The following is a 25,449-nucleotide window of genomic DNA, read 5'->3' on the forward strand; positions in this document are numbered from 1 at the left end:
TATGCTAGAAGTAAGAAACTCTATACTGTATGAAGTAATGAATGATAATGAATAGTTGTATGAAGTAAATGGTAATATGAATATGCATAATGAAGTGTATTTTTTGCAGATGGTAATAAATGATGATGAATAGTTATATGAAGAATATGCTAATACGAATAATGAAGTTTTTCTTCGCAGGTGATTATAGTGATGAAGTTATGGTAATATGAATAATGAAGTTTTTCTTTTGCAAATGATGATAATGATGAAGTTTATATATTTACTGTTAGTTAAGAAATGCTATGTAGCTATTTAAGTATTTGTTGCAGTTCCTTTTGACAGTATGTCTTATGTAGCATAGTGTAATGACGGAATGTTTTGGAAAAGACAGCTGGAGTACATACATATTAAGTACACGTTTCATTATCTGTTAATTCGAAGTTCACTATATTTCAGCATAATATGCATTTCTTCTTTCAGCTCAATAATCCATTTTGTATTTTTTTTTCAGGAGAAGCTTTTCGTGACATAATATGCTATAAGTAGTTAGTTATTAAACCTGTTCTAGTACTTGCATTTTGTTACCTAGTTGTGTCTATCATTTATGAATGTGATCACATATACTGTACTTGTTTCATAACCTTGCTACAGCTGACTCATGACGAATGACGTTAATAATCCTTATTTCCAGCAATAAGTCAAAAGCAAATATTTTCATGCCCCAGCAATTAATTATCGATCCCAGTGCAATGAATTGCTAAAAAAAAATTAAAAAAATTACGAGTCCCAACTATTACCAGTATACAACTAAATAATGCTACCAGTTTAAGATATATTTTTAGTCCTAAAGATAATGCAAATTTTCTGTGTATTGATTCCATTATGTCTATGTATTATTGGACTACCGACCTTGACTAATAGTTCCAATGTCGTACATTTTAAATATGTTTTATGTCACTTACGTGATATCGTGACAGAACTAAATAGTATTAAGTGAACCTACTCGAGCCAAAAGTCAAACTTAACACCATTTGCAAATTTTAGCAGTCCTATACTCAGATATAGTCTTGTAATTCTATTAACTTTTTAATTATTTGTACCTTCAACTAATTGTTTTTGTAACTGTATTAACTTTTTACTATTTTTTGTGTCTTTAGCTGTAGCCATTGCTTAGTTTTAGTTACTACTAATACTTTTTCATTTTCTCAGTTTATTCTCTTCCATTCTGTAATAGTTCTATTGCAATTATTAGTCTCTCCTTTAGTTCATTAGTCAACCATCTCTTCGGTTTAAATTGTTCATAACAAAAATCACTATCAGTATCACTTTAGCAAATTTAAGTCTAATTGTAGCTTCCTACGATAATCACTACCAGTATCACTCTAGTAAATATCAATTTAATTCTAACTTCCTACCATAATCTATTAAATATTAAGCTTACTTCCCTCTGCTGGCAGCATCGGCCTCTTAAATCACTCCCCTTTCCTTTATTTCCACCCTAAGCTGTTTCAAATACTCTAATTACATTTCTCCTCTTACGACATAGGATACTCAGTGACATACAGCCGTCACCATTTTGGTCATATTTTCCCTGCACCGAATACCAATAATCCATTTTCTATACTCACGCAACCTCAGGACATCTCTTGCAGTCGCCTTTCTTTCGGCACTCGCGGAGTCACAAACAGGGCGCGCAAAATCTCGGACACCCCTGTATTATGTCACTTGGCGGAAACACCAGTCAGTGCCCCTCGCAGCAGGTAGTGCCTAACAAAGGGACAAACCAGTCTGCCACCCTACTCCAGGCTGCTCAGCGGAACGCGTCAGAGCTTTTAGCAGCTCACTGCAACATTCAGTCTTTACCTGCGCATTACGAAGTACTTAGCCTCCTCTTCAACCAACTAAACTACCACGTAATCCTCTTATCCGAAACGTGGTTGAAGCCACACATATCCTCTGCATCTATTCATCTCCCAGGGTACTCATTTCTTAGGGCAGACAGAGCAAAAAAGCGAGGTGGCGGGGTCGGCGCATATATACGAACAGATCTCAAAGCGAAAGTCTTATGTACGTCAAATCCTGCTGAAGAAAAAGAGGCTGAATTCATGTTCATTGAAATAAATATACAAAGTAGGAAATTCTTGACTGGCGTCGTGTGCAAGCCGCCAAAAATAAGCTCAATGAGTTCCTTCCAGTCGGAATTACATTCACTTCAGTGTCAATACGAACATGTCATCGTAATGGGTGACTTGAACATAGACCTGCTAAGAGACACTCCCTCCGCAATAAACCTAAGAAGATTGTTTAGTTGCAATAGCATGAACATTCTTCCATTACAACCTACACACCATACGGCGCACAGTCATACTCTTATAGACGTGATCGCAACGAAACAGACTGACAAAGTAAGAGATGTTGGTCAATCATCGGCCCCTGGCCTCTCAGCACATGATGTAATATTCCTGGCCTACTCTGTGCAGCCCCCAAGGATCAAATCGCGTTACATAACTTGTAGGAACATGAAACGTATTGACCTTGACGCTATAACAGCCAATTGCTCAGAAATCTCATGGCATCAAATAATCAGAGAACCTACAATCGACGGCAAAATTAATGAACTTGGTGATAAACTCACTGCCCTCTATGACAAACATGCACCTGTGCGCACAGACGTGTAAGAAAATCTCCTGCTCCATGGCTGACAGCTGAATTACGTCAAATGATGACTAATAAGGATGCTGCCCACAGGCGTTTCAAGGCAGATCCGAAACCCGAGCGTTTCGAAGAATATAGAAAGCTACGGAACAGAGTGAAACAATGCATTCGCAATGCCAAAATCAGGCACGCTCGCTCCCTTGTATGCAGCGATCTGACACCCACGACTCTATGGAAGAAACTCCGTAGCTTGGGGGTCGGAAAGGCAAAATCGGAAACTACTTTTCATGTGTCAGCTAACGAATTAAATGAATTCTTCTCTGCACCTCTGAATACCAGCACGGCTGATAATTACCGTCCACAAGAATCCCCAAACAGGATAACTAACGACGATACCTTCCATCTAAAACATGTAACAACAAATACGGCAAGAAAAGCAATAATTAGAATCTCTTCTGATGCAATAGGCAACGACAATATCGGTATAACCATGATTAAGAATGTTGCCGATATCTTAGTACCTGTCTTAACTGACATATTTAATTTTTCCCTCGTGAACGGAATATACCCCACTGCATGGAAAACAAGCATAATTCGACCCATCCCTAAGATCGAAAACCCGCAACTGCCTAGTGATTACCGACCAATTAGCATACTGCCTGCTCTTTCCAAAGCACTTGAATATATTGTTCATGACCAAATCACTGAACACTTGCACGAATTCAATCTATATGACAAATTTCAATCCGGTTTCCGTAAACATCACAGCACAAAAACTGCTCTAATTAAAGTAACTGAAGACCTGAAATATGCCATCGACAATCGAAAGGCAACAATATTGACGCTACTGGACTTCAGCAAAGCTTTTGACACTATTAACTTTGACATATTACTCAGAAAAATGCAACAGCTTAATTTCTCTGATAGTGCAATGAGATGGTTTGAAAGCTACTTAAGACAGACAGCAATGTGTTGTCTGCGCAAATGAAAAATCTTCCTGGAAACATGTTTCTTCGGGAGTGCCACAAGTATCAGTCTTAGGACCACTTTTGTTTTCTTTATGTGTCAACGATATTTCGTCGGTTTTGTCCTCCTGTAAACATCATTTCTATGCCGACGACCTCCAGATCTACCTAAGCGTCAGACATGAAGACGTAAACACTGCAATCGCTCTGATGAATGATGATCTGTCTTCAGTAGTAACATGGGCGAAAAACCTGGGGCTTAAATTAAACGCAAAAAAGACGCAAGTAATCTTAATAGCCCATCAGAAATTAATAAGTTCAGATTTCCGCGAACGGCTACCTCCTATTCTGCTCGAAGGTACTCCAATACCATATCAGAAAACAGTGAGGAACTTGGGTGTAACTTTGGACGAGCATCTCAACTGGGCGGAGAATACAGTCGCAGTGTGCCGAAAGACGTCTGCTTGTCTCTATGCTCTCAACAAGTTTCGGAACATATTCCCACAGGACTTGAAACGCCAGCTCGTGCAAGCACTCGTTCTACCGAACCTCCACTGTTGTGATGTGATTCAACAAGGCATGAATAGTGAAAACAAAAGACGGCTAGAGCTAACCATGAATGCCTGAGTGCGTTACACCTGCAACATTCGCCGATATGATCATGTTAGTGCTTCATACTCCGAGCTAGGGTGGCTGCGGCCGGACAAACTGCGTGACTACCACACTCTAAGTCTACTTCACCGACTCCTCGTCGCGCAAGCACCCCAGTACCTAGCTTCAGAGATTAAAAACCTATCATGTCATCATAATCGAAACACGAGGTCACTCTTATCTGGTATCCTAACTGTGCCCACTCACAAAACAAACTTTTGCAGACTCCTCAGTTGCCGCTGTCCGCCTCTGGAACAAACTGCCCCTTACCTTGAGGAAAATTCAATCTCCTGTTGCTTTTAAGAAGAAGTTGAAGCATTTCCTACTATCATCCGCATAAAATTCTCCACAAAATTAATGTGCAAGGCCAATCCTCTCATCTGTCAAATAGCAAAGCTAGCGTCTCCTATATTGCTCCTGAGATGTCTTCCACTTCATCTATATTAGCCACGCAGTCTTCTTTTCCTTTATATTTTCCTTAATTATGTTTCATCATGTCTCTCTATTCTTCTGCTCCCTTCACCATGTCTCCCTCATACTCCCTGCTGCCAGCACTCCTATCTAAAATCTTTCTCTTCAATAATGTATTTTTTGAGGTGTACCTTTCTAATTGTTTATCTCACTTTTTGTATTAGATGTAGTTTAACATGCCTTCTAAAACATATGACTGTAAAATATGTAGAATGCCTGGTTAGATGTACGAGAGGGCCTGATGGCCCTAATCTTGCCAGGTTAAATAAATAAATAAATAAATAATGAACACCAGTAACTAGATGCTACACTCAATAACTCCTGTTTTAAATGATGACTTGTGAATAACACTGAATAATGTTTTGTAACACTATATGAATACTTTGTAACTGGCCAATGAGGTAAGATTTTTCAGTTTATTCAGAATGATGTATCAGGGCCAAGACGCAGCATTGCTGACGTCCAAAATTAACCAGGGTAAATTGACTGTCAATTATTGAAAGGTTATAGGTTTGTCACATTGTATATTTTCACTGTTGGGTAGTTACGCTAAATCAGAATATTTTATTTTGTGGGGACGTTACACTTGGCGACAACCGGCCAGGATCGTATTTTTGTGAATTTCTGAGAAGTAGTCAGCTATATATCTGCTCTTATTTACTTAATATTAAAAGTAGTTTGCATCTGGCGCAACGCATTTACTAATTTGTCACTTTTTCTTTCACAGATCATCGGCAATTTATTGCTCTTTGTTGTAACTGTATTTATTCCATTTTTGCGCAAAACTGCTAACAGTGCATCGCGATGTGCAAGGAGTGGCAGGATTCGAACCTGCGACCGTAGCGGTCGCGCGTCTCCAGACTGTAGCGCGTAGAACCGCTCAGCTACCCCGGCCGGCTGGTAACTTATCACTTAGACATAAAGTATTGTCTGCACAAAAGAGAGCAGTGAGAATAATTAGTGGTGTTCATACAAGGACGTCATGTAGGCACCTTTTCAAGGAGTTAGGTATTTTAACTGCACCATCAGAGTACATATATTCGCTAATGAGATTCGTTACAAATAATCCATCTCAGTTTTCGAAGAACAGTGATGTACATACATAAAACACTAGAAGGAAAAATGACCATTCCTATCCGTTATTGAAGCTGCCAGTTGCTCAAAAAGGAGTTCATTATTCAGCAACAAAAATCTTTGATCATTTGCCCAACAACAAACTTTCTGCCAGGTAGCAGATCAAGTTTTAAATCTAGCTTAAAATCATTTCTTTTGGACAACTTCTTCTACTTCATGGACGAGTTTTTATTTTAGAAATAGTAAAAAAAATGTACCTCTAAATTTAGTTGCATGTGTAGAACTAAAGTTTTCAGTAATATTAATATTAGCATTATTCATGTGTGTATATATATTTTGTAATCAGACTTGTTCCACATCATATCGATAAAATAATAGGGAAATGGTCTACAAAACATGACATAACTAAAACTAAAACAAAACTGAAACTGTTGCTTCACCCCGTGTTCAACTTATACCTAGAACGGTTATTGTTAAAGGCCCAGATGGAGAAAGAGGAGTATTGGTTGGCGGGAAGAGAACGAAATATGTAGTCTAATATTTGCTGCTGACATGGTATTAGCGGCAGAAAGTGAACGAACTCTATGTAAAATGCTAAAATATCGTAATGAAGGGTGTGTGGAATAAGAGATGAGAAACAATGCAGCAAGAACAAGGAGTAGGGTGATCAGCACAGGAAGGAGACGTAAATATTAAGAAAGGACAAGTTATTAGTCAAGTAAGAGTATTTAAATATCTTGGAAGTACGCTCACTGAAGACTTGAGATGTCATCAGGAGGTGAAAAGTCGCATTGTTATATGGTGGAGGTATTCTATAGAAACAGGAAATTATTACGAGGACAAATCAGAAAGTCTTTGTCCCTATTTTTTAATCCAAATTACGGCTGTTAATGCGAAGTCAACATGTCTATTGCCAGCGTTGGACCTTTCTTGGTTCCTGCCGGTGTTGTCTGCTGGTATCTCCACCGCACGGTGCTGCTGTCAGTTGTTGAAGATGGCGGTTGTGTTTCTAACGTCCACGTCGTTAGAGCAACGAAGTGTGATTCGTTTTCTATGGAGCAAGGGACGAACGCCCATCGAGATCTACAGGGAAATTTAACCCACGTATGGGAAAAGTGTCTCACTTTCAGAACTGCGAGGCAGTTGTGTTGTGAGCGAAGTCTTGCCTGAGGACTGGGAGGCCGCGTTCGTCGCTGACTGACGACGTTTCCCGCATGGAGGCAATGGTGGAAGTAGATCGGCGTGTGCACATTACGTCTGCCGGCCTCTGTGGCCGAGCCGCTCTAGGTTCTTCAATCTGGAACGGCGTTACCGCTACGGTCGCAGGTTCGAATCCTGCATCGGGCATGGATGTGTGTGATGTCCTTAGGTGAGTTAGATTTAAGTAGTTCTAAGCTCTAGGGAACTGATGACCTCAAATGTTAAATCCCATAGTGCTCGGAGCTATTTGAACCATTTGAACATCACATCTCAAGGGTGCCATCAGGAGAAGGCGCCAAGGGATTCTCAATGTGGACAATATACGAGTAATTTTGCTCCACGAGAGTGCGAGACCACTTGTGACAATCAGAACAGCCGAAAAGCGGCTGGAATTTAACTAGGAGATTCTGGACCACCCACCATACAGTCCAGACTTCGCCCCTAGTGATTTCGACGTTTTCGGATTGCTGAACAAGCTACTGGCAGGAGAGCGATTCACAAGTAATGATGAATTCAAGACAGCGGTCTGACGGTGGTTCTGTAGTCAGGCAGGCGAATTCTACAACAGAGGCATCTCAAATTTAGTGCTGTTATGGGACAAATGTGTGTACTAGTGTGAGGGCTATGTGGAAAAGCAGTGTAAGGTACTGTATATAGAATACGATGCATATTTGTCATTACCTGTGTGTCCTTACATTAGCTAATAAGAAATAGGGGCAAAGACTTCCTGATTTGCCCTCGTATGCGGTAAACTAGATAAAGGTGTGGAGTGTGACACTATGGAGTAGGAGCATGGACATTGAGACAAGAGGATGAAAAATAGCTGCAAAAATTTGAGATGAGGACATGGTAGGGAAGATAGGCTAGCAGCTGGATGGTAAGGGTAAGGAAACAAAATGTTGGAAAGTGTTGGGGAGAAGAAAAGTCTGCTGCAGGTTATAAGAGAAAGGAATAATTACGGAAGGGAACATTCGGTGAGCTGGGAGTTCTCGTTAACAGACGCTTTGGAAGGACTAGTTTGTGGGAGGAGACTGAGAGGAATAAGGAGATATAAGATGACAGACGACATAAAGGAGAGCGGAAATCAAGCGGAACTGAAGAGGATGGCAGAAGACAGCAGAGTATCGAGAATTACCACGTGAAAACGTGGCATTGGGCAAACCACCAGTGGTGGTGGTGGTGGTGGTGGTGGTGGTGGTGGTGGTGATGATGATGATGATGATGATGTCCATACTCTACGTTAAATGGCTGGAAGTATATTTCTTGTACAGACGCTGGTCACCCTTCCTTCACACACTAACATATCGGGCAGCTTTATTCAAGGTGTGACCATGTATACGTTGCAAGTGTACTGTCATAACGCTAGTTTAGTTGTGGAGTATTTTTGCGGGCAGCCGCGTCTAGCACGTCGAGCACGGAACACGAAACTGTTATGTTGTGTAGTTGTGTTGTAAGAAGCATTGTTAGTATTCAGGTTGAAGTGTTGCTACAAGTGCTATTACAGTAAAGCGATTAAATATGTAAGTAATTCAGAGGAAAGTGCGTCAACTAAACTAGCGTTATGACAGTACACTTGCAACGTAATTAAAAATGAGCAGTGCCGCCTAAAAGGTATTTGTGTATCCTCTCGTTGCGTGTCGCACAGGATCAATCATCCGCGCCGTGTTCGGTCTCCCAGAATGTCAATCAGTAGAAATTAGTTACCATAAAAGAGTACAGTCAAGTGCGAGTGTCTTGTGGCGAGCGTGAGGACGTGCGTTCGATCATCGCGTTTCCGCATTATCGACAATCAGCCGCGCCGCGACGGTTACGCACTCCCTCGTACAAGTGAAAACTGAAAAATTAACTCTACGAACAGTGTTATATCGTTACTAGTGACAAGGAGACTATTACCAGATATCTGTGTGTGGGACGAGCGTAAGAACTTTCTATCGATCATTCGGCTTCCGCATCATCAATCACCCGCGTCGTGTCGGTTGCGCGTACGCTCGTCAGAATGATATTTTGGACTGCTAATCATCAAGATTGTCAACTGGGATAAACATTTACGATTTAGAGTGTGAACAGTGCAACCCGTGGTTTCCATATCGTCTCAGAATATACAGTGTGAAAAGTATTTAAACCGACAAACTCTGGGAGGTTGTAGGGGACATAAACAAATACTTTTCCCTAATGTCATTTTTTCCTATGAGGATTATTTAAACCGGTGTAAGCCGTATTACGCTCTTCAGTTTTTAGAGGCCGTATTACGATCTTCAGTTGTTAGAGGGCGTATTACGCTCTTCAGCTGTAGGCAGCTGCTGTCCACCAGTGTAGTAGTGCATTTTGTCTCTGTTTACTAATGGAGCGATACACCTGGAGTGAGTACACTGATACGGTTGGTGAGTACTAAGTAGCGTACCACAACGGACGAGCTGCACAGCCGATTTATCAACAACAATATCCTAATCGCCGTATCCCGCATCATACGTCCTTTGCTATTGTGTACCAACTTCTGCGTGAGACCGGGTCATTTAGCAGATTACCTGGACAGGGACGCCGTCGCACGATAAGAACGCTCCAATTTGACGAAGCTGTCATGCAGCATGTGGAGCGAGATCCTTCAATCAGCACGTAACATGGGGACTTACCAGAAGAATGTAAGAGCAGTCCTTCGAGAGAAACTGTTACGTCCATTTCACTTACAGCGTGTCCACAACCGGGAACCAATTGATTATCCACCCAGAGCACAGATTTCGCAGTGGTACCTGGAACAGTGTGAAATGCATCCTACTTTTCCATCCTCTGTTACCGATGACGCAACGTTAGGACGTGATGGAGTCTTCAACATGCACAATTTGCATGTTTGGAGTGAGGATAACCCACATGCTACAGTTACTAGCGGTCATCAAGTGCGGTTCTTCGTTAATAGGTGGGTCGGTGTTGTTGGGGACTGTTTAATTGGGAAGTATCTGCTACTTAGGCCATTAAATGGCATGCACTATTACAATTTTCTCGCCAGAGCATTGTCAGAATTGCTGGAAGACCTCCCGCTCCCTACAAGACAACGCATGTGGTTCCAACATGACGGAGCGCCGGCACATTTCAGTCGTCATGTGCGGCGATTCTTGGACCAATGGTACCCAGAAACGTGGATTGGCAGAGGTGGTCCTGTACAATGGACTGATCGATCTCCAGATATGTCCCCTCTGGATTTTTTTGTGTGGGGGGAGATGCACAACCTTGTTTACGCAACCCCTGTTGCACCAGAAGAGGATCTGGTTGCTCAGATAGTAGCAGCAGCAGGAACAATTCAGGATAGTCCTGGGGTTTTTACCCGTGTCAGACAGAACATGATCCGACGGTGTAAACTTTGTTTACGTGTCAATAGGGGCATTTTTGAAAATCTACTATAATTGAAATTGGGTTGTGTTAATGTGTTGTCTCGTGGTCATAAAAAAAGGGAAAAGTGTTGGTTGGTTTAAATAATTTGCTGCCTGAGGAATCTTCCTCTACCGGTTTAAATACTCCTCATAGGAAAAAATGACATTAGGGGAAAATATTTGTTTTGATGTCCCCTACAACCTCCCAGAGTTTGTCGCTTTAAATAGTTTTCACCCAGTAGATGTTCATACCAGACATAGGGCAGTGTTGTGTTTTAACGTTGAGTAGCTCCACTAAACCCGCTTGCATATCTCGGTAGATAATTCCAGGCAAGACAACAGCACTGCGAAGCAGGTCAAAACGACCGCCACGGGATTAACAGGTACGTGGTGTGGACAGGGCGCGCAGTCACGTAACGAGAAGTCAGTATAAAGTACCCCACCCATTCGTACTCCCGCGCGTGTTATAACGTCCAGACACTATTGTCCCTAAAGTTAAAATCTTCTGGGTTATTAGGGCGCGTCATGTTTCTTCTAAAATGTTCGACGTTTTGACCCCTCTGCTGGGATCTTCCTCAGGATATTTTGGTGTCCACTACTACTAGAACACTGTCCGAGACGAGTGTCGCGTCCATTTATAAAGGGGGAATTTTCTGGCGTTCGCGCTGGAGAAGTGATAGTATTGGTTAAAATACATGTGGCTACCGTTGGTGGGCCATAGTCATAGGTTAATATAGAAGGAGGGGCGTTGGTAGCTCATCTCCTGTGGATACCATTGGCGGTCATCGTCATTAGATAGAAAGGAACTGTTCCACATTTATGCTGGAGAAGGGTTATTGGTTGAAATGCCTGCTACGGCTATTGGTTAGTCGTCATCAGTGGCTAGATTCGAAACGGACAGAGCAAGAGAGGGGGAATGTTTACCCAAAATATTATTGTCCGCTGAGGTGACTTTAAGCGCGTTGCTTATGCCGCTCACACACCGCGACCGCGTATTTACTTCCTTGATGGCGGGGGTAAACATTCCCCCTCTCTTGCTCTGTCCGTTTCGAATCTAGCCACTGATGACTACCAACCAATAGCTGTAGCACGCATTTCAACCAATAACCCTTCTCCAGCATAAGTGTGGAACAGTGCCTTTCTATCCAATGACGATGACCGCCAATGGTATCCACAGGAGATGAGCTACCAACGCCCCTTCTTCTATATTAGCCTATGATTATGGCCCACCAATGGTAGCCACATGTGTTTTGACCAATACTATCACTTCTCCAGCACGAACTCCAGAAAATTCCCCCTTTATAAGTGGACGCGACACTCGTCTCGGACAGTGTTCTAGTAGTAGTGGACACCAAAAGATCCTGAGGAAGATCCCAGTAGAGGGGTCGAAACATCAAACAACTTAGATGAAACATGACGCGGCCTAATAACCCAGAAGGTTTTAACTTCAGTGACAACGGTCACGAAAGCCTGCAGACTTACTATTGTCCCTTCCTGCAATTTTGCCATGTCCCCACGTGGACCCAACTTACTAAACTGTTTCAATTCAACTGGCTAGTAAAAACACACCTGTTACCACTACTACAAAGCATGCTCTTTTACTGGGAGAAGACTAACATTTTTTCTGGTGACCTTATTTCCAGTGAAGACTTCCTAACGATCCGTTAGTTCACCTGATAAAAGCGAACTGCACTGTTTCTGGTCGTCGGGCAATAAGACGTCGCGGCAGTGTCGCCATTCTGGGCCATCATTTTCTAAACGCGTACCCCAACATTAATATTGTGGCCCGGCCAGAATAATTTATTCCTTCAGAGGCACCGCTAGCATTTATTTTTCTTTCGCCAGGTCGTACGAGGGGACATATGGTTTCATGCATTTTCTACGCTATTAATCCCGTTGCGCCGCACGCATGCAAAGCCGTAGTCGGGGATGGGATAGGAGGGCGCCGGGCTGAGCTCGAATGCAGCGGCGCGGCGCGGCGTTGTTGGCTAATACGGAACACAAAGGCGGGGGCTTTACGCACTGCAAGCGCTGCATTATGCACCTGCCCACCGCGCGCCGCGGAAGGCGGCCGTTCTGAGTGATTGCTCATTAATAAGCCAGGGGTCGCAGCTTATGCGGCGGGATCGCTGCGCGAAAAAGCGCTGCACCGGCGGCGCGGGCGCACCGCCGGATGTTGACGTCGGCCGTGGACGAACGGCCGTTCTCCGTCGCTGTCACGGTTACCACAACTCGATACAATCTGCGGGACCCGTCACACGTTGCCACGGTAATAGACACCACAGTGTGCCACTCCTACAAATACCGTTGGGGACAGTGTACAACATGTCGTCAGAGCAGTTCCTTCACGGGGGTTGGACGAAAATATGGCAACACCGAAAAGTCAACACGGCGCATTGTTATGTCTAATACGGCGTAGGAAAACTGTTGGCACTCCAGCTGCCGGTCGTCTCGGAATGGGTAAAACGGGTTGAAAGACGTGCACTTCATTCGCCATTCAGCGCTCGTTGGTTCAAATGGCTCTGAGCAATATGTGACTTAACGTCTGAGGTCATCAGTCCCCTAGAACTACTTAAACCTAACTAACCTAAGACATCACACACATCCATGCCCGAGGCAGGATTCGAACCTGCGACCGTAGCAGTCGCGCGGTTCCGGACTGAAGTGCCTAGAACCGCTCGGCCACCGCGGCCGGCTCAGTGGTCGTATTTCATATTTCTAATCCCAGCATTCTCGTACTCGGTAAAATAATAATTCAGGTAATATTAATAATTTCCATGGGTTGCCTGATTTATTTGACGATTTTTACACCTTGTCTCACACTGATTTGTGAGAGGAGCTTGGTGCTAGAAATTTTATTTATTTATGGACGTGGGCACAGTCTTCCTAGCAGCCATGATGGCTTCCCGTTTCCGATCGTTTTTCCGATCGCCTGGGGAGCACGTGGTGTCGTTTGAAAGTTCAGTAGTGGCCAAAGTTTCTCCTGTTCTCAGTTCCCCAACCTGCCTTACCAACCTTGTAACTGCTATTTCCGCTCGACTTTAACGTCGCGAGGTCGCCTCCCCGTACAATTCCGGCCCTGTGATTGGCCGGTTCAGTTGCCCCCCCCCCCCCCCCCTTTTTCGCGGGTAGGCGCCAACCGCCCTCGGCGGCAGTACCAGTAAGTTTCGGGAGTGTAGCCGCAAGAAATCTCCTTCTTCTAATATTTCGGCTGTATAACGTTCAGCCATCTTCAGAGTGACCCGCAAGACAGCCGCTCCAGTTTTTTTTTCCTTCTTTTATTGAGATTCGATTCCACCTGAAGGGGGCGAGCTGACAGCAGCTTATTACGCCGCTCTTCAGCCTACAGAATTTGTTTTAAAAAGATGAAGATAATAAAAAATAACAGCTATCGATAAAATCGGTGGCTTAAAGGTTAAATGGAAGAAAAGTCTGGAACTTAAAACATAAAACACAGGGTTGATGATGCTAATAAAATATACAGGGAGCAGAAAAATAATAGACAGACAAAAAACACGGCGACAGTCTGGTTTCCGTTCGCAAGAGATAAAAATGCACACCCAGCGACAGCATGATTTCTGTCTGCAACACTGTGGAAAGACGCACAACACTAAACACTCACTTAAACACTGCACTAAAAAGTTGGCACAAATATGAAATACCACAGCCGAGAGCAGGTGGGGGGAAACTGGACAGATGACGGGGAAAAAAAGGGGGGGAAGGAGAGGAAAAGTGAAGGGGGCAGGGGGGCCGCTCCAGTGCTCGCTTCGTCCCTTTATACTGTTGTACCGCGCGACTGCGTATGCGGCCACAGATGCAATTGCGCCAGAGACGTTGGTCGGCGGCAGAGACGTGCATAATGCGCGAATTGTATCTATGACTCCGCAGTTGGTCTTTGTTGGCATATCGATACACCATTGTGAGCTGCACTGTGACGACGTCTTTGCGACTTTATTACAGCAAGTGCCGGATTCCATGATTTATCAAGATTGAAACCACTATCTCTATTAATTAAGTTCGTCGTCAAGCGAATTTCAATTGCCTCCTTTACTATCGAGTCCCAAAAGGACGATGTAGTTTCCAAAATTTCGACGTTGTCATACAACATACTGCGACTATTATCAATACAGTGCTCTGCCACTGCCGAATTGTTAGGTTGTAAAAGTCGTGTGTACCTCTAGTGTTCTGTACATCTTTCTTGGACAGTGCGAGTTGTTTGTCCGATGTAAGAGAGGCCACATTCACATGGAATTTTGTAAACTCCAGATTTTCGGAGCACCAAATCATCTTTGACGGAGCCCACGAGTGCAACTGTCTTAAGTGGAGGACGAAAAATCACGCTTTCTTTGTGTCTGCCGAGAATGCGTCCTATTTTTGATGAGAGGCTACCCACATATGGCAAGGAGGCCATCGATTTAAAGGTTTCTTCATCTTCTTCTGCTTTCTTTGTGGCCTCTTTCGGTTTCATTTTCAGTGCCCTCTGTATTTGTTGTGGAGAGTACCCATTGTCTTCAAACACTCTTTGTAAGTGGGAAAGTTCATCTTGCAGACTGCTTTTGTCAGAAATAATATGCGCTCTGTGAGTCAAAGTTCGGAGAACACTCATTGTCTGAGCAGGATGGTGGCAGCTATTTGCACGTAAATACAGATCGGTGTGTGTCGGCTTCCTATACACTTCATGTTCCAAAGTGCCATCCTCTCTGCGCCGTACCAAAACATCCAAGAATGGAAGGCATCTCTCCTTCTCCAGTGTGAACTTTATTTGATCGTGGAGGGAGTTCAGATGTCTTAAGAAGTCTTGCAAGTTGTCTTCACCTTGGGGCCAAACTACAAAGGTATCATCAACATACCTCCAGAATACCGTGGGTTTCAAGTCAGCAGATTCAAGCGCCTTCTCCTCGAAGTCCTCCACGAATAAATTGGCCACCAGAGGGGATAAGTGACTACCCATGGCGACTCCGTCCGTCTGTTCAAAAAATTCGTTGTTAACTAAGAAACCTGAAGTTTCACAAAGGGGCAGTAGCCCAGTTTTAGTGTGACCGTGCCGGAGACCGGAGGTGCCGCCTCCAGGAGATGAAGTTCGGTAAGCATGAGCGCCGACGTGCACTGTAGATTCGCGCCCTGAGGCCCGGCGGGAACCTGATAGGTCACTGTGAATAGTTTCACGTCTTGAGGGTTTTATTGCTTTAGTACGGGAGGCTACCGGGAGATTTACCCACAGTAGCGTCGTCTTAGTCTTTGGCCAATTCCTGGTGGTAGCCGTTGCACGCCTGCAACCCCTTCCTTTACTAAATGGATTTGTATTTGATAATACGGAGATCGTTACTAAAATTCCTTTCCTCCTGCTATCGTGGCGTGTTATGAACGTACGTTAGGGCAGGCTGCTGAACTCTAATCTTTCTTCCCCCCACCCCCATTTGGTTGTATTGTTGTTAGATTGTCAACTGTTTAATGAATGAGTCCGTAAGACTTACATTCTCTCTCTTTCATTACGTGACCTCACCCCTAGTGGAACAGAATAATGCGGAACTATAACGTTTGCTGTAAGGTCGTGCAGCGCTCGCGCCACTAACGATAGTATAAAGGTTCAATATCGCGCGCCTGGCACGACCATTGCACGGATGGCGCCGATAACAGTAGTAATCATGTTCAACTATTCCCCACTGATAAACTGGGAGGTGTTCACGACTCAGTGTGAGTACGTGAGCACTAAATCCACTTGATGTGGTGGAAGTAGTGGCCTCTGTTTTGCCTTGCTGGTTTAGACAAAAAATATCAAAAATCACAGCCCCTACAGCAAGGAATAGTACCCTGTAAAATAAAAAAAAAAACCGAGCCACCGCTTTTAAGGTCTTGTACGGTTATCAAGGTAATCTTATGCCATTCTACCTACAAAATAGTGGCAAATTGAGGTGTAGAAGAACAGCGATAATGCACCATTCTCTCCAAATTAAGCCACAAATTATCAACAACATACAGGTCGTTTTCGTAAGAGCGTGCAAAAGTTTAACAGTACACAGAGGATGCTACACTGAAGAACTTGAGGTAGAGAACCTGGAGTCGGAGAAGCAAGCTTAAGGAGGTAACAGGAATAAAATCACGCTAATGCGTACTTTTTTATTTACATTAATTACAATTAACTGCAAATACCATCACTGACACAATGAATGTATCATTTTTACAGCGTCTTACAAAATCTGCTGAGACTGACAGCCATCAATTTCAATTCAAACATGACATCGGCGAACAAGATTCTGACGCACCCTGACAAATAAACCTGGTGTGTTTCGAATCACATGACAGGCAGCTACGGTTCTGGCAAATAATTCCATCTCCGTATCCACTGAGGTCTCATACACAAGTGACTCTCTTTAGATATCCCAGTGGCAAATAACCGAGTAGATCCAGGTCAGGTGACCTCGCAGGCCGTGGAATAAGGCCGCCCCTTCCATTCCAGAGACCAGGAAACCCAGCATTGTGATGGATGCGGACATACAAACTTCAGTCAGGCGGTGCACCGCCACATCCTCTCACAAACAGCCAAGGGCACGTTCTCCAACAACTCAGGTAGACCTCTTCGCACAAACCTCAAGTACGGTCGTTCAGGCGGCCAGGTAGAAGATATGGTCCAATTATATTGTCGCCTACAAGTCCGGCCGAGATATTCACAGCAGAAGGTAACTGATGGTGTGACTCCACTACAGTATGAGGGTTTACTCATCCTACACATGGCTATTTCTGCTGTTCGAAATACCACCACCGTCAAATGAGGCCTCATCAGTAAACAGCACGATTTGGAGGAAATCTGGTCGATCAATCCACTGTTGGAGTAACCACTGACACAATGCGACCCTTGGAGCAAAGCCAGTCACAAGCATAGCACGGACTCGTTATGGGTGATATGAGTGTAACTGTTGTTCGTCTAGTCCTCGCCACACGCTAGTATGTGCAGCGCCCATTTCACATGCAGTACTACGAGAAGCTGTAGTGAGGTCCGATGCAGCACGTTTCAGCACCTCCTATTAAAAATCGGGTCTGCGAGTGGTTCCCATGTCACCAGTCCCTCGTTTCTTCTTTCCAATGAAGCAGTCTCCTGCACTCATCGTTAGGATGATGCCTGTTAGGAAATCGTTCCTTGTACAGCCTTTCAGCAGTGAGACGATTGCAACGTACTTCCGTGCATGTCAGAGTTTTTCAAATAGACCGTTATTGCACACATTGTACCTTACGTCTTTGAATAGCACTGAGTAATTAGTGGATCTGTCGTCGATTCGTGGCACATTCTGTCACGGAGCAATGCAAATACGGTACAACACAGCCACCTCATGGGCAAGTAAAGTAAACAAAACCTGCATCATGACTTCCTAGTAATAAGGCTTGTCCTCCTTGTTTCCTTGCAGGAAATAAAGAATGTATATGTAAATAAATAGCACAATACGTGTAAATTGGTACGCATGTTAGTTGCAAGTAATCTGGAAAACACTAATGCTAGACAAAGTGGTAGACAACTTTACTTCTATATCTCCATAGACTGTCCTCTCCGACCCCAGGTTCCCAGCTCAAATTGTTCAGTGTAGCGTTCTCTGTGTCCTGTTACATTTTTGCACGCTCTTACGGAAACATCCTGTAGAGATTTCATGTGTGTTGTGGCCAGCGTAGATGAAACAATTCATCCTTGTCCTCACAAAACCAGTACTGGACGGTGAAAGCTGTTTAAACAGGGGTCCTTTCGTCTTGGAACACAGAATCACCATTGGGGAACAAACGTTGTACAGTGGGATGGACCCGATCAGCCAAAATGGGTACATAATCCTTGGCGGACCTTGCAAACTACCCATGGGGTACATGGAATACCACGATATGGATGGCGAAATCGTCACCGAAGCCCTCCCATGATCCACTCTCGGGACATCAAGTTGGCCAGAAGTTGGAAGCAGTTTGAAACAAGATTCATCCGACCACATGATGTTCTCCCGTTGCTCCACCGTCCTGGTTTAATGATTTCGGAACCATGTTTCCTGTTACCAGCATTTGCATCACTGATTGGTTCCCAGCTCGCTCTGCAGTTCCCTGCTTATGGTATGGTTTTGGTACTGAAAGGGTTCGCCAGTGCGATGTACATTCGGCAGTGACTTTTACAGCTGTGTCTTCTTCTTTTTCGCTACAATCCTCCTCAGTGGCCGTGTGTCATGGTCTCTCAGCACAAAATTTCGTCCGCGATGCGGCTTAGCGGATTCTCTTTTTTTGCTGTCGCAGCATGTGGGATAAATCTTTGATATGATGCCTCTTGAAACACAAAACGCTTCGGCTGCCTTGCTTAAGGAAACACCCACCATATGAGCACCACCAGTTTGCTCACATTCTAGTTCACTTATCACTCAAAACTACACAGAACTCTCTTCTGACCATGACTTGCAACGTATTCAGGACTTCACAGGTACCGTCAGATACAACAGTGCAACCTTCAGACTTGGCTAGCATCTGGATTTATGTTCAAGCACGAGTTTGTCGCGATTGTTTCTATATTTCAGTCCAACCCCTATACATTCTGTAACTCCAAAAATGCACATAAAATACCTTCTGCAACATTCAAAACTTTTCGCCATTTAATATCTGGTGATAAACTATAATATACTGCTAACTCTGAATATGTAAGCTTTATCACAGAAACTATACTTAATACGTAATGTACGTAATAGTGTATTTCTTTGTGAATGTGTGTAATTGATTGTAATTACAATGTAAATATCATAAATTGCTGTGTAATCGTCTAAGGAACGTGGCTGCATGGTGGACCTTATGCCCCTCCATATCCGCATCCCGTGACTCCTATACCTGAGGAAGACACGATGGTCGGTCGGTGCCGTTGGGTCTTCCGAGACTGTTCGCACGGAGCTTAATTTCTTTTAGTTTAATTTAGCTATCCCTCCTGGTGTTGCAATCCTAATTGTCAGACATGTAGGTTCTACTATGAATCTTTGTCTTCTTTTTTTTCATATTGATAGTGTGATGGTGTTTCGCTGGCTGGCGAAAGCGGTTATCGAACTTGAAACGCTTTTATTGTTGTCATAAGAAAATTAAAAAAAGAAAAGAACAGCATATTTGAGGTGTTGCGCACAGATTGAACTTGATCGCGATAGCAGAATAACACTATTCGATACAGCCTGCGAGATAAACACCGAAGGATTCTGGCTTATTTCACAACCAGCTGAACGAAATATCGACGGGAACCATGGATCTTCTACGTACGCAGCGACACAAATTAATTCAGGAAACTGAAACCTGAAGGAGCTATACACACTAAATGTAGGTACGTCTTCAGGCTCCATCGCTGCATCTTTAAATCTTGTTGAACACATCAAATGTGTTCGCCTGTATGTATCTATAACTGTGATCTGTCAGCTTTGTGTGTTAGTTGAACAGTCATGGGTGAGGACGGCGCATTAATGCTTTTCGTTTCTTTTGGAGTCTGTGCTTCGACGAGTAGCTGCCTCTATGAGGACGAATGAAGTTGCAGTCGCTCGTGAATGTATATCTTTGTTGTTTAATAATACTACAGATTGATTTTGATTTATTTTTGAAGAGTTTTATTTTTTGGGCATGGTACAGGTGTTCTGCCATTCATTTTAACAGACTGGTGGAATTTCCAATGTTTATGATAATCGCATTTCAGTTTTGAACCAGGCATGTGTTTTTCTTCAATTCGCAAGATACTTTAATGCCAACGCTCGTCTCCATTTTTATTTTTCCTTGGTGTGTTTTGAATTCCAAGTAAGTTGTTTACCAAAAATTGTATTTTTCACGTTTTATTTATCCAGTTGGTTATGTTTCATCATTTTCGGAAACAAAGAAGTGTGCTCAAGATTTACCATCTCATTGGGACTGAGGTAATTAAAGTGACTACACGTCTGAAAACGACAATAAAGGGGAATAAGTTCGGTCATATTGTTCCAACAAAAATAAAAAAGGAAGACATAAAACTGGATTGCCGCCCTCGTATTTAAACCTCGCTTGTTTCTAGTGCGGGTTCAGTATCTTACAAACTGTACCACCTCACTCGGTACATATTTGACACAAAAGCTTTGAGATACAGTGCTTTTTGTCTCCTTGCCGTATTTGTAGAACTCAATATGCTTACACGTAGGAGAATCAGACACAGCAAATTATTACAGACGAAACTATTAGTGTATTCTATCTTGTTGTATTGTTACGTTTTATGCTCATTCACATAGTGCGGGCGCGCGCGCGCGCGCGCACACACACACACACACACACACACACACACACACACACACACACATCCACTGCACCTACTAGTGCCGTCACATAACCAAAGATAACCGACGTCAAAAGTCGTCGATAGTGAAAACTAATAACCACTGGGTGAGATAGCATTAACTCTGTTCCTCTGGTTTTTGACAAGATAGAGGAGGATCCCACGCAGAATTTAAACAAAAAAAACCATCTCCATTTACAAGGTTATTTGCTAACTTAATTTCAATACATCCTTAATAACACTATCCCAGTAGCTGCAAGTACATGTCGGAATATCCGTGTTGCTATATTCCATAGCATGACCAGTGCCAAGTCAATCTTCTGAGTATTACTTCTGATGAAGGCACTCATAGCAGTGCCGAAACCTATGTCAAAAGACTCCTTTTTTGCGACCGAGGGTTGCTATTACTATAATTTTACTTTGTAAACGATCGGTGACCACACAGACATGTTGAAAACTTTTCAGTCTTCTGCAATAGAAGATTTGCTCATGTGTTATAAGCATGTGTGACTCTTATGTTCAGAATATTGGTCCTTCACAGTCCTGACACTCTGGCCAATATACGACTTGCCACATTTGCAAGGAATACGGTAGACAGCCAAATTGCGCAAACCAGAACCATCCTTTACGGACCCTACTCTTAGACGGTGGTCAGTAAATATATTTCACATCATATTTCCGTAAAATACGTCCAAGTCTGTTGGAAATGCTCCCTGTGCAAGGCAAATAGGTCCTAGATTTTGGTGCCAGATCGGTGTATCATCACTCACCCAGTGCACTGTTAGTCGACAGCACAACGAACGTCTGAACTGTTTTTCACTCGTATAATCCTTCCGACGTAACGTGACCTGCACATGGACTAACTCAGCTGAAAAACTCTCAGGGTTCGGAATGACGTGGGTCCTCTGAAACAAGGTATGAAGCTGAGCCGTACGATGACAACTATGAGCCTGTAAGTACAAGTCAGTGTGAGTAGGTTTCCTACGATAAACAGCGTGCCTTGTCAGTGTGAGTAGGCTTAGAAAACAGCATGCCTTGAAAATGAAAGAGCGTCCACCTGTTGCAATATCGGCAGTTGTCGACGACGTCACCTGGCTGCATTCGCATAAGTCATTTGTATATTTGTTTTACTAGGGGATTAAGCTGTAGATTGCAATAGAAAACCCTGCTTCCCATTTTACGTGTGACTCACTAGGGGAAGCCACGAGGTTTGGAACGCGGATTTACTGCAAACTTCGAACACTCGTAGTACTCCATGAGGACAACAATATGTGTAAGCAGTAGCGTATACTTCTCAGCGTTATTTAGAATAACCCAAGATAATTTCGGCCGTCAAATATATATCTGTGCGAGTGGTGCCGGCACGGTAGCTCAGCGTTGGCTACCCTTTATAATAAAACACTGAGCGAACGGATCATCGAACAAACTCAACAGGTGACATCAGACGTCCGACCTGAAGAAATTCAACGAACAATACAGTACAATTTTTTTTTAAAGTGGTTGGCATTCAAGCCACTAGATCGCTGGATCGAGTTCCGTTCGTCAGTTTCTTTTATTTTAAACACAGTCATTTTCTTTATTATTTATATTACAATCGATATAATGGGGAACATACGTGTAATCGGATGAACTTTTATTAAATGTACAATGTTATTTGGCAGTCTACTAATTTTCATTATCACAAATAATGTAATAGTCATAACTATCGACTAGTAAACGACCAAACGTAAAAAAGTGACACTGAAAATGTATGCTTGTCCGTGATTTGAGAAATCCCTTATACCTGGAAGGAGTCCGAAACGGCTTCTTACCTGCAAGTTTTTACCGGCACAGACGGCTTTCGAAAGATGTACAATTAATCGTCGCTTTTGACATTACGAGTACAAGTTGCAGGATGGTATTTTTCGTAAAAACGTGGAAAACATTAAGTTAAACGTCACCAGCTGCATTGAATAAGTGCTATGTTTCCGCAAACGCAAGGTCTTTTGACGTTTACCGTGGAAAAACAAACTTCGTTAACATTTTCAGAAACTTCTCTTTCAAACGACTGGTTATGCAGTATTGAGTGTATTTTAATAGCGTCTTCCGAGAAGCAATTTCTCGTTCTCTTTCGATTAAATACGAACAGTTTTGAAGACACGGACGAGCATACATTTTCAGTATCACTTTATGAGTTTGGTCGTTTACTAGTCGATAGTTATGAATATTATATTCTTTGTGATAAAAATTAGTAGACTGCCAAATAACATTGTAAATTTAATAAAAGTTCACCCGTTTCTACATATATCAATTGTAATAAAATTGCCGGCCGCCGTGGTCTCGCGGTTCTAGGCGATCAGTCCAGAACAGCGCGACTGCTACGGTCGCAGGTTCGAATCCTGCCTCGGGCATGGATGTGTGTGACGTCGTTAGGTTAGTTAGGTTTAAGTAGTTATACGTTCTAGGGGACTGATGACCATAGATGTTAAGTCCCATAGTGCTCAGAGCCATTTTTTTGTAATACAATCGTAATATCAATTGTAATATAAATAGTAAAGAAAATGGCTGTGTTGAAAATAAGAAAAAAGCTGACGAACGGAATTCGATCCAGCGGCTTGAACGCCATAAACTTTTATTAAAAAAAGAAAAACATTTTGTTCTGTATATTTCGCTGAATTTGTTCATGGCGGACGCCCGATGACACCCATTCAGTTTGTACGTTTATCCGTTCGCTCAGTTTTTTTTATTAGAAAGGGAATCTAATGCTCTGACCGACCACGCTTCTTTTCTTTATTAAAACAATCATATAAACACATAAGCACAAAAAGTGCTGGAACTGTTTCCCACGCTGAGCTAACGTGCCGGCACCACTCGGCTGCAGCCGATTCATGGTTAAAATGGCCACGCACAGATGTATATTTGACGACCAAAATTATCTTGGGATTTTCTCAGTAATGATCGAGAAATACGCGCCACTGCTTACACATTTTATTGTCCTCATGGAGTACTACGAGTGTACGAATTTTACAGTAAATCCGCGTCCCAAACGTCGTGGCCTCCCATTGTCAGAGAGGAAGGCGAGACGGAAATTACTTCGGATTGTTCCCTCTGTACGGGAGTAGTTTTGTGCCAGGTTAATTTTAAGACAATGCCTTGAAACTATAATTATTGGCGGTCATCAAGATGTCGGCAACCGTTAGAGAAATTCCTCGGTTTGAAGAAGGACGTCAGGTGCGCAGGGGTACCTTACTGGAAGACAGATGGCAGTTAGGACCAATCAGGGAATGACAACCTAGCTGATATGGGAACTTCTCTCAGAACTCGCATGTGGGACAGACGTAGCTTTTGAAAGGAACGGCCTTGTAATGTGGCAGCAGAAAACAGCGCCTATTCTACTGGTCTGCTGCTTTCTTGTTGGGACCGAGTTTTAAATAGGAACCAACGGGTCACTCAGCCTCACTTTTGTCAATGTCCTGGGACAGTTAACACACAGCGTCTGGGTCCATCACAGAGGAGCTCGTGAACAACTGCTAGATGCTGTCGGCGCAACACGGCAAGGTATGACGGCCTGCAGCAAACGTGGACAATCTTTGGTGACGTGTGGACCTGAATCACATACCTACTTAAGCTAGCCAGCCGCCTCGTCACGTGATACGACGACAGCACACTGATGAGCCAACACAATATGACCAACTATTTAACAGTTTGTTTGTTCCTCTTTGGAACGTAATACGTCAATGATTCTGCGCATCAGGGATCCTCCAGTTTGTTAGTACGTTTCTGGAGGTATGTGGCATTAGGTGTTATAACGTCGAAGTCTGGTTAACTAGCGGTAGAGTATATATTGACGTTATATAAAAAACCTTTTTGGGATGCGCTGAAATCCCACCGAATGCGTATGATTTGTCTCGTGCTCCCCGGCGTATTTAAACACAGCTACACGTAGGGATATATCAGTTCCTCTTCCAGTATTAATCATAGCTTCATTACATGCACCACACCAATATCTCCACCAAAGTTTTTTAGTTTACTAGTGCCTAATAGTTTGCAACAGAGCGGTAATTTGTTAATGCGGCAAAGAGTACTTATGCACGCCGCGTTCCTTGGACGATCAATGTCGTCGCACAGATCATTATTTACTGAGTACACAACACTGGATGTATTAAAGAAGCTATTAAAGCAGTAGTAACACTAAATACTGTTTTACTGTACTATTTTCACATCTTAACATTGCCGTAAGGAAGTAGCTTTTCCTATCTGGGTGGAATGAATAACGTATACTCCAGCCCAAGATATTATGTAAGTTGCAGAGTCCATTAACTGATTCTACGAAAGTTAATTCTTTTATCACAATTCAGTTTCAAAGTTTAGTCTCTATATCGGTACATCATTAATAGTTTCCAACTTTGGCTAATGTCCAGTCTTTTACTGAAAATATTCTATTTAAAACAGTTTCGAATCTTTCACCATCTGGATTCTACGTGATGTCCTATTTGAAGTTACTGATTTACTTCTTACAAGTTCAGTGCGTCGTAGTAGATCGCAAATCTTTAGCTTTCAAAAAACGATCTCGTCACGCCCACGTATACGAGCACACTCTGAGTTACGACTTGCTCCGGCAAACTCTCGCAACACAGTAACAGTGCATGGCTCTTTCTTAGGTATTACACACGATTCTCAAAGAGTACTCATAAGGAGTATTCCTTGAGATCGTTCGTCCTACTCCGTGATTTCTAATTGCGGTACTTTGCGATCTACTAAGATTTTATTTTGAAAATAATGGGATTCTATCTTTTTTATTGCTTTCTTTTTCAAAACACTAAGCTACTTGGTA

This window comes from Schistocerca gregaria, chromosome 6 (assembly GCF_023897955.1).
Source record: "Schistocerca gregaria isolate iqSchGreg1 chromosome 6, iqSchGreg1.2, whole genome shotgun sequence".
NCBI classification, from domain to species: domain Eukaryota; kingdom Metazoa; phylum Arthropoda; class Insecta; order Orthoptera; family Acrididae; genus Schistocerca; species Schistocerca gregaria.